The sequence below is a fragment of the Rhinolophus hipposideros genome, assembly GCF_964194185.1.
Source record: "Rhinolophus hipposideros genome assembly, chromosome: 7".
NCBI classification, from domain to species: domain Eukaryota; kingdom Metazoa; phylum Chordata; class Mammalia; order Chiroptera; family Rhinolophidae; genus Rhinolophus; species Rhinolophus hipposideros.
In genome coordinates, this window is record NC_138053.1 from 49,130,351 (window position 1) to 49,141,217 (window position 10,867).

Consider the following 10,867-nt stretch of genomic DNA (forward strand, 5'->3'; position numbering starts at 1 on the left):
TAACAAAGTATTCATTTAGAAACAAATAGCTATAGATTTGGGGCGTCAGCAAAAAATAATCAGAGCCTGATAGGGCCCCTCCCCCACTCCTGGTAACTGAATTCTTCTTTATTTCTATTAAATTAATATATGTACAGTGTCTTTTAAATATTAAACACCTTACAAAGTATAAAATGAAAAATAGCATCTCCCTTCTCCACAACCTACCTGCAGTCCCCTCCCCAGAGGCAACCATTATAAATTATTTCAGCAGTTTTCCCTCCACATTTTCAAATAATATTCTTACACTATTATTTCCTGATCTGTTTATTGTATTTATTGTGTATTATCCTTTATGTTCCATGTGGGCTGAAAGCTTAGCCCACTGAGCACTTCCATCTAAGGATTTGAGTATAATTGTTTACTTGGGAAGTGAAGGAACCCTTGGTGGGGGAGTAGAGACTGAGGCAGGGATGGGGAAGCAGTTTCCACTGAGGCAATAAGACCTCCATTGTGCTGGAGGTGACATGGAATGCATGCCTCAGAGGTGAGGGGCTACAAGGTGAGGGGCTGCAAGGTAAGGGACTGGCTGGCGGCAGTTCCTGGGGGCTCTTAATTCCCCTGCACTTCAGTCTGCTACATAGACAGAGAAAGTGGCCTCAGCACTACTATAGGTGCTGGCCATTTTACATCAGTGACTGACAAATGATGGGAGATGGAGCAGCCACCCAAAGCATCTGCCACAGTGTTTTTCAGTAGGAACAATAGTTTCCTTGATTTGAACAAGGCCATGTGTGCATTGGGATGCAAGACGGAGCTCAGTGAGCTCTTTCTCAAGCCTGACATTGACCAGGGCCTCTGTATAAAGTTGTTGGGTCTGTTTACTTCATCAAGGCAGTTGGCCAAGGGGCCAGGTGGGGCTGAAATCCAGCCTGGGTTCTGCTCAGTACGTACCATGTGGGTCAGAGGCATTCCCAGTGGACCTGGGTTCAAACTCTGAGGGAAGATGAAGGCATGAAGTCTGGTCGGGGTGAAAGGAAGGTGGAGGGGAGGAAAGCTGGCGCTTCTGAAATCCCAGGATGTGTCCACCTGCCACTGCTGGGTCCTCTCCATCAAAATAGGAAGAGGGCATGGCCTTCCAGGAGGCCACTGGAATTTTGTCATGTTTATTCTAACAGCACTTTCTGTTTGAGTGCTCTGGATGAGCTTTTCAGAGCTCACCCTTCACCTGGCCTAGCTGAAGTGATTCTTATAGCAGCAATAGTAGGAACAGCTTGAGCCTGCAAGTTGCCAAACCTGGGGTCTATTCCCAGCTTTGCTCCTACTTAGCCCTGTGACCCTGACAAATCAGAGGTGACTGGACCTCAGTTTCTTCAGTTGTAAAATGAGAAGGTTAAAACAGATGGTACCTAATGACCATTCAGATATAAAATCTGGTCATTCTGTGGTTTTGGATATATAACTTTATAAACCCTTGCCCTTTTGAATCTCTCCTATATTATAGAAAATTAAATTCAACTGGGAGTAACAGAAAAGCCCCCCAATGGTAAATTTTTTTCTCTTATTTTTAAAACATTCAGATGTGGAATTTAAGGGCCAGCATGTTACTCCACAGTGTCAGGCCTATCTTGTTCTCTGCTATGACATTTTCACTCCTAAAGTTTTTCCTCCATCCAAGATGGCTTCTGGAGCTCCAGCGGTTACATCCATATTCAAGTGTAGGAGGAGAAAGAAGAGGAAACGTCAACTGTCTTTTAAAAAATTCCCAGAAGCTACCACGGAATTTTTGCTTATATGCTATCAGCCAGAATTTAGTCATATGCCCACAACCAATGCTAAGGAAATCTGGGAGATGTAGTCTTATTCTGGGCATTCTTATGTTCCAGATAAAGTTGTGGTCTCTGTGACTATGAAGGGTGGAGTCGATACAGGCAGTGGCCGCCCCTCCTTAAAGTTCTCGAGGTGCACCACTAGCCCAAGAAGCCACTCCATTTAGTCTCTGCCCCTTGCCACATGTGTCCAGTCTCAGTGGTCTCCACTATGAGGCTGATCCTCTGGCTTTACATGCAATTTGTGGTTATTAGCCTTGATTTTTACCTTTGGCTCCCTATTTCCCATTATTCCTTCATTAGTGAGGTAGAAAGAGCACTTCAATTAGTCTTTGCACTTGACCAGCCCCAAGGCCTCTTTCAACTGCTAGAGAGAGGTAACTGACCACACCAGATTCAGTGATATGCTAAGAGGAATCACAGGATTCAGTATCTAGTTGAGCTCATGGTGGTGATTTACTGCGGCAAAGGATAGACAGCCAAACCAGCAAAGGAAAAAAGGTGCATGGGGCAAAATCTTGAATAAACCAGGTCCAACCTTCCAAGATTGCCTGTCCCAGAGGAGTCACCCAAGATGTATTTAATTCCCTCCAGCAAAGAGTTGCAACATGTGTGAAATGTCTGTCAGGGAAGTTTATTAGCGATTCAGCACCCAGGTTGTTACGGGGGGCTGGACATGTACATACACTCTGCCCAGCACATCCCGAAGTCCTGGACTCCCGGAAGGAAAGCAGGTGTTCAGCAAAAACCACATTGTGCGGTTTAGGCCCAGCGAGTTACTCTTATCAGTTCTGGGGATGGTGGGAACCCTCACGGAATCCAAGTTCTCAGGCACCTGCCAAGGGCCAACTTTGCAAGCAGGCTTTTTAAGAGATAGCAGTCTCAGGAGTGCTACGTTAACTGTTCTTCACAATATCTTCTATAACTGTAAAATAACTTGAGGTTTTGGAGCCAGTGACACCAGAGTTGAATCTTGCCTCCACCATTTATAAAATAGGTGACCTTTGGCAAGTCCCTTTACCATCCCGGGCCTCAGTTTCTTCAGTTACAAAAAGGGAATCCTCCTCCTCCCACCCTTGCAGGGTTATTGTCAGGATTAGAGGTAATGTGTACAAAGTGTCTGGAACACTCTCTAAGTTGAGCTATTACTGTTATTGTTAGTCTTTCCCCCATCCTGTCTTAGGCAATGTGGTGTTTTGGTCTGGGGCCTGAGGCAGAGGGCGGTGTGGTGGAGTCTAATTAAGGCGGAGTACAGATGTGCTGGGGTCTTCTCTTTGTCCTAGGACAAAAGTGGGACCCCCGCCTCACCTGCCTCCACTCTGCTTTCTGTTTGGAGGAACTGGCATTAACGTTCTGCATCAATGGACTCCCTTGCACCCTGACTCTCTGAGTTTGAGTAATGAGTGAGGGGGAAGAGATTGAGGTTGGGCTACTTATTTCCTTGGCTCCTTCTCCATGGGATTTTGCAGGGTGGCTAGCCCCTCTACCCAAGGCCACAGCTCTGCTGGCTGGCCCTCACTGCACCCCTGGCCCCTCCAGTAACAATGACAGCTCTTTCCACTTGTTCTGCCAAGGGTGCTGGGGAAGGGTGGGAACAGTCCCCTCTCTTGCTTGTTGGGTGAGGTGGAGGGGATCAGGAAGAGATACCGTACTCTTCTCTTTTCCTGAAACGAGCCCCTAGCTTCATAAATAGTCCCCTTGTTAAACTCTTCTCAATTATTCAACTTGAGCACACCCTTTGTTTCTTGTGGAGCCCTGCCCATGCAAGGAGTTAGGACACCTGGATTGGAGTCCAGGCCCTGCCATTCCCTAGCTGTGGGACTAGGGGCAAATTACCTAACAGGTTGTGGGCCAGAGGGGTGGAACCCAATCCTTCTCTGGGGTCTCTGCAGAATGTCTTGGACATTGCAAGTAGAGGATCTCAGGCTCAGTCACCTAAGGGGCCAGGCAGAAGCTTAGTGAGTGAGGAGGGTTGGATGGGGACTGGGGCATGTGGAGGACATAGCCCTCTCCAATGCAGATAGTGTGGGCAGAACCTCTGATTTTTTAAGAGAAGCTGGAAGTCCAAATTTTTATGTGAACTTTTCCAAGTTTTAAATGTTCGTTTAAGTTAGCAAAACAAACAAACAAACAAACAAACAACCCACACAACAATGAAAACACTGCAGGCCAAACAGTTTTTGTCTCAACTTCTGTCAAGCTATCTGTGCTGGCCTGGGAAGCTGCCCTCTGCTCCCTGGAAAATTACTCTTCCAGGTGGGACATTAAGACAAGGCTCTTTTTGATCCAGCTAAATACTCTCAGGAATAAGTAAGTGAGGGTTCTTCCAATAGATAAATGCTTTATACATAGAGTCAGAGAGCAGGGAATCTAGAGATCCAATACTAAAATAAATGATACTTTTGCAATTATGATCAGTATTTGAATGAAAATGGCTCTCATTCACACAGAGGCCTGGACTAAAGCTGACTGGATTTGGGTACTTTTTTGTATCCCGCCCAGTGCCCCCTTGGTGCCTGGCACATAGCAATCGCTCAGTGTGTGTATGATAAATGAATGAGTGAGTGAATGAATGATGAATGGATGGATGAAGGGCTCTTTGCCTGGCTCACAGAGAAGACTGTGTGAATTTAGGTTGAGGAACAAAGAAAAAGTCTTCTCTAGGCAATTCCTGAAAGAAAGTGAAGAAAATAAGGCTTCAGTGTTCATTTAGAGCCAAAATCACAATTAACTCAAATTTGGTCTGTTTCGTGGATGATGTTTTTTTGTTGTATGTTTTGATAAATAAGAGTTCTTAAGCACTGAACTATTAGCAGTTAGCATAGTGCGAGTAGTAGAGTAAGTGTTCAATAAACTATAGCTGTCATTTTACTTTTAATAAACTTTAGTCATCTTTTAGCTAAAAAAGAGCAGCTTGGTCAGACAGAATAAAGCTATTTTTAAGAGATTTCTGCCCCCTAGTGGATTCTTTGGAAAATTTGAAGTCTTCTGCTGTTGGGCTTGTTTCAGTTGGCTTTTCCAACTCAACAAATACTTGACTGAGGGATGGAGGGTGGGGTACGGATGGAGAGCAATATTGCACAGTCCTCATCCTCCTGGAGCTCACAGAAACCACAGGGCTGGAAGGGACTTTTCGAGAAGTTAGTTCTCAACCCCTGATTCTCAGAATTCTGGTGGGAGAGGGGTGGGAGTGGTGTAGACTTTTACGAGGATATTGTCTTAGACATTACCTATCTGCTACTATTTAGTGGATGCCATAAAATAAGCAATTAATAAATGACTATTTAGAAAAAAACCCAAAATATGGCCAACAGGTATTCACACTTAGTTGAACAACTTTGTTTTTGGATACGTATGCTCCCAACAGGAGCATTGTGGTGTTTTTGTTTTGTTTTTTTCCATTATGTATGTTTTTATTAGTTTCAGGTGTACACAGCAACGTAATAGTTGGACATTTACACCCCTCACGAAGTCATAACCCCCTCCCCCAGTCTACTACCCCTCTGACATGGTACCTATTGTGTGTTATAATGTATAAATTTGATATTACTTAGAGAGTTAAACTTAGTGAAGAGGAGACTTCTGCTCTTGATCACAGCTTTGATAAAAGAGTGAAATGAATCCTTTTTCAAGGGTACTTTGAACTGAAGCTGTGACTTTCTAGGGCAGAAGTGGGACCTGGGCTGTACCACCCATTTGGGGCACTCGACTTGGGCTCTTTGTGGAATTTCTTTTCTTCTTTTTTTAATCATTTTTTTAACTTATTTTTTCCCTCCCATTCCCCACCCCTCCCAGCAACCATCAGCTTGTTCTCTGTATCTATGGGCCTGCTTCTATTTTGTTCATTCATTAAAAAAAATCCATATATTAGTGAATACAGCACTTATTTTTCTCTGTATGACTTATTTCACTTGGTCTCTAGGTCTACCCATGTTGTTGCAAATAATATTTCATTTTTTTACAGCTGAATAATATTCCTTTGTGTGTGTACACACACACACACACACACACACACACACACACACACACACACACACCCCACATAGTCTTTACTCATTTATCTGTTGATGGACACCTACTTGATATTTTCTTAACTTTTATTCTACTCCCTCTGTCATGCAGGGTGTCATGCAGGGTCTCAGCTCCCACTCCCCACATAAGAATGCAAGATATGGTGAGGCCAAAAAGGAACACCCAAGGAGCCGTAGATAGGGGAGTCATACCACTATATTTTCGGCGGCTGCTGGGCTGGAGACACAGGAAGCAGGAGTCACACGATGAGCAATCTGCCCTCCGCTTCTCTGCCAACCAACCAACCCCTTGCTAACTGCAATCCGCTATGCTAACTGCAATTGGCACTTGCCAGCCAGCATCCACTGCTAGCGTAGCCACGGCAGTTATATTAGTGGCCAATGGCTTACGGGTTACACCTGACGGCCAACTAGCCACAGCTGATGGCCATCCGATCACAGTTGATGGCCATTTACTACCTGAGACAGCACCTTTCCACCTGAGGCCGAGCCTGGAAACTGCACTCCTGGCTCTGTCCCCACACCCTCTTATAGAAACAACACATGTGCAGAAGTTTTAGCGTAGTGTATAGGCTTTGCATGGCCCCCATTTCTGCATGTGGGTCTGATGCTTCCTGCTTCTGCCTCTGGTGACTAGAGGTTGGATGAACAGTGTCACCGGAAACACCTTCTGGAGTGGGGGGGTGTGAGGCCTGGAGGTGGTTCTGGTTCCCCGTGTGGCCCACTTGTCTTTCCCTAAGTGCAAGTCCCCTTGGCCCTGCTCCTCATGTCCTTCCTTCCTCGACTTCTCTTCTGTTTGCTCCACTCTCTTAGGATTGAGTAGAGCCCAGGCCCTGCTCTCACTCTGTCCTGCCCTCTCACTGAGCCCGCCTCCTATGTCAGCCTGACTGAGAGTCCGTCTTCACCATCGCCCCATTCAGAATCTGGGCTTACATGGCTTCAGAAGATGAGACTAGGGGCCTTCTCTTTGGTGGCTACCACCTCTACCATTGCTCTTCGGCTACTGGATGTTTGTGTGGGGATCTGGTCCTCCCTGCACAGGGTAGAGAGTCTTTTTCAGGATGGCTCCAGTGGTGTTCCTCATGATGGCCAGACTGCCATTGCAGGCTTGGCTACCTGGAGCCCTCATCTCTGCTTTCGGGTCCAGTCCATAGTTACCAACAGGTGCCCCAGCAGAGACTTCTCTCCAGTTCTCACATGTGTGGGAGTGGGCAGACACAGCCACTCCAGATCCTACCACCCCTCTGCTCCGCCAGCTTTGGGGAATTCCTTGCTCTCCTTCCTGTCTGCCTACATCTGCCTCTTGAGCAACTCCAGTTTCATTCCTTGATTAAGTCTGATCTTTCCAAACAGTATTCCTGGTGGCTATTTTAATTTTCCAGGAAGGGACCAAAACCCAACTATGATCCTACACCTTAGATCACCAGCATGTGAGGTTGTCAGAAAGTGGTGGGGCAGCGCCTTGAGACACCGATCCATCTCCCTCTCATATCGCTCTTTTTCTTAATTCTGCCATTGAGGCAGAGGGTAAACTCTGAGCTTATTGCCTCAGAGGGGAAGTGGCAGGTGCCTGCAATCTAAGCCTTAAGAAAAGTTTGGGGGAGTAAGTAAAGACTGGGAGCAGACAAAATTTCTTGGCCAAAAGCAAAGAGGAGAATGAGGCTTCCCTCCTCAGACTAAGGAAAAATTCTCCCATGCTGAGAGGGAGAGTAAAAAATGGGGAGGCGAGCCCTGGAGGGCTTCCTGCAGCCCCACAGGTGAGGGCCAGTAAAGAAATGACTGCACGGGTTCAACAGATTTGAGGGCCCAACTTGTGGTCTTTTAGCCTTAGAGATTGGGGGTGGGTGCTGACCATGGTCATGTCAGGAGAAATCTGTGTGGCAGATGCTTCCTCCTCCCAGTTTGGTACTGAGAAGGCCTCCTCGAGTCTTGATCCTGGGAGAAGAATGGAAACCCCGAGAAAGACTAAAGTAATGTTTTTCTTGAGTGTGGCAGAATGAGCTCTCAAAGTAAAAACAAGTTGAAGTTGGGAACTATAATAAAGTGGTTCTCTTGCAAACCTGAGTTCGAGGGCTGATTCATCTCGACTACATTGCTGAGGAAGTGGGTGAGGTGAGGAAAATACTTTTCATTCTTTTATGATAAGCTAAGGGATAGGCCGCAGTTACTTGTCAGTCACTTGTTCAGTCAGAAAAGGGAAGCTTCCATTCCGTAGGCCTCAGTCACCCCCAGCCCTCCAGATAAGTAGGCATGTTCAAGCATCCTTATAAGGTTTAACAGAGGGTGTTGAGGAAAGGGAGGTGTTCCTTGCCACATCCCCACATGGGCCCCAAGTCAGGGCTAGTGTGTGCCTTGGGCCTGTGGCTGGCAAATGAGGGATTTGAGAGCTGTAAGCAGGATCTCCCAGACCATTAGTTGATGCTACAGACGGTTGCTTGGTGACGCTCCTGAAGCAAGGAGAGCTGCACCCAGGTCCTTTCCGCTCTGTATGGTGACAGCCCCCATTGTTGAACTGGGCTATGTTCTAAAAAAATGGTCAGTCACTTATTTGGAGTTGAGGATACGTTTCCCCAGACTCCTCCAAAAGAAGATAATCCTATAGGTGTCAACCATCAGTGGACTGTTTTTTGTTGATTTTGTTTTTTGCTTATGAGGGCAGCTTTGGTACACAGAAAACTTTGGTTTTTGAAATTAGTGTTTAGTTAATTAAAGATATATATTGCAAAACCTTAAGTTTATAAGTTCAACTTAAAAATCTTACTACTCTCCTATATTCTCTAAATGTACAAATCTACTTATTCTATAGCAAAATTTATAAGCACTTTTCAGCTTTTCATTAATGTTTAATCCCATTTGCAAACTTAATTAAATTTCCTTAAGCATTTTAAACTGCTCAGGGTCCATCCATGTTGTTGCAAATGGCAGGATAGCCTTGTTTCTCATGGCTGAGTAGTATTTCATTGTACATATATATACATCTTTTTATCCATTCACGTGTTCATGGGCACTTAGGTTGTTTTCATATCTTCGCTATTGGAGCTAAAACTGCAATAAACATGGGAATGCCTTATCTCTTCAAAATCCCGTTTTCATTTCCTTTGGGTATGTACCCAAAGGAAATGGACTGTATGATAGACCTATTTATAATATTTTAAAGATTTTGAGGAACCTCCATTGTGGTTGGATCAACTTACATTCTTATCAACAGTGTATAAGGATTCCTTTTTCACTACATCTTTGCCAGCACCTGTTGTCTCTATTGGAGGATAACCATTCTTACAGGTGTGAGGTGATATCCCATTGTGGTTTTGATTTGCATTTCCCTGATCATCAGTGATGAACATCTATTCATATGCCTGTTTGCTATTGTGATGTCCTCTTTGGAAAAATTTAGTTCTTCTGCCCATTTATTTCTTCTGCATTTTAAAATCAAATTGCTTTTTGTTATTGAGTTACATGAGTTCTTTATATATTTTGGATATTAACCCCTTGCAAAACTATTCTCCCATTCAGTAGGTTGTCTTTTCATATTGTTAATTTTTTCTTTTGCTGTGCAGAAGCTTTTTAGTTTGATGTTGTCCCATTTGTTTTTTGCTTTTGTTGTTTGTGCTTTTTGCATCATATCCAAAAAACCATTGCCAAGACCAGTGTTGAGGAGATTCTTCCCTACATTTTCTTCTAAGAGTATTTCCCCACTTCTTAAACAAATAGTTTTCTGATAGCTTTTTATATCAGCTTCAATGATATTGAGGTGGGATGACTAGGAATAAGACAGGATAGTGGTACCCAGTTGTTGGTAAATGTTTGACAATCAGCTCTCTGGAGCCCTGATTTGTAGTGTTTGCGAATTTCTGTAGTGTAAATACTACCACCACAGCCAATTTCAAACTATCGTATTTTAACAACTGGCTCACAAAAGTCCTAAAAATTTAATGGTTGGTTCTCATGAGTTGGTATGTGCTGTCTTTAGTACACCACTGGATCTAACTTTTCTGTTTGCCCCCTGATTGCATATATAATTTTGTCTTCCCAACAATTTAATAAGCTCCCTAAGGAATGGAAATATGTTCTAGGTCTCCTGTGGGCCCCTGGTACTAGCATGGTTATAGTCAGAAAAGTATTAACTTAAGAAACTGCTTCCTGTAGATAATTAATTTCTTGGAGCAACTGCACAACTAACAGCAGTTAACTGCACAACTAAAAAATGGGGAGACTGCCTCCTCCTTTTACCAGGCTCAGGGAAGCAGTGTAGGGGAGAGTAAGAGCTATAGGGCGGTTTTGATAAGGACACCAGGGTCACTGAAAGCCAGATCAAGATACTAAAAGAATTCAGCTCAGAGTCCCATCCAGATCTGATCATCCAACACACTTTCCTCTCAGAGATTAGTGTATTTCATGTACAGGCTCTGGTATGTACTTCAGTGATTAGAATGAAATCCCTCAAGAAGAAGATATCTAGCCTTCCTCACAGACTGCCTGGTAAAGTACCAAGGACTCTGGAGAGAGGACATTAAAATAGCTCTAACATTATAACCTAACTGTACCACAGAGTGGGTGGATGACCCAGTGGACTAGAAAGCTCCCGCAGGTCCTAAGGGCTCAGGAAACAACCTTTCAATGAGACACAAAAAAATGAGGAAACGGAGGAAGACTGAGAGATCGCAATCTCCAACCAAATGAATTTACTTCTCCTTTCCGGTCTTGTTTTTTGAATTGGGAAAGATTTGTAGATGTGGAACAACAAGTTGAAAAGGCCTGTGACAGCAATATGGCCCAGAAATCCTTGGAAGGCAGCTCCTGTTGCACGGATCTCTCTAGGAGACTACATAGTGTCAGCAGAGGGAACAATTGTTGGACAGGCTTGAGTTCTGTACACTCATTGAAGACATGGACGTAAGAGATCATAGGTCCTGAATTATGAGGCAACATACACCTCTAGGCTTTACATGTGAGGGGGAGTTGTTCTGATATATTGGCCATGCCTATGCCATTGTATTTTCTGACTATTGAAATTATGATAAAACCGGT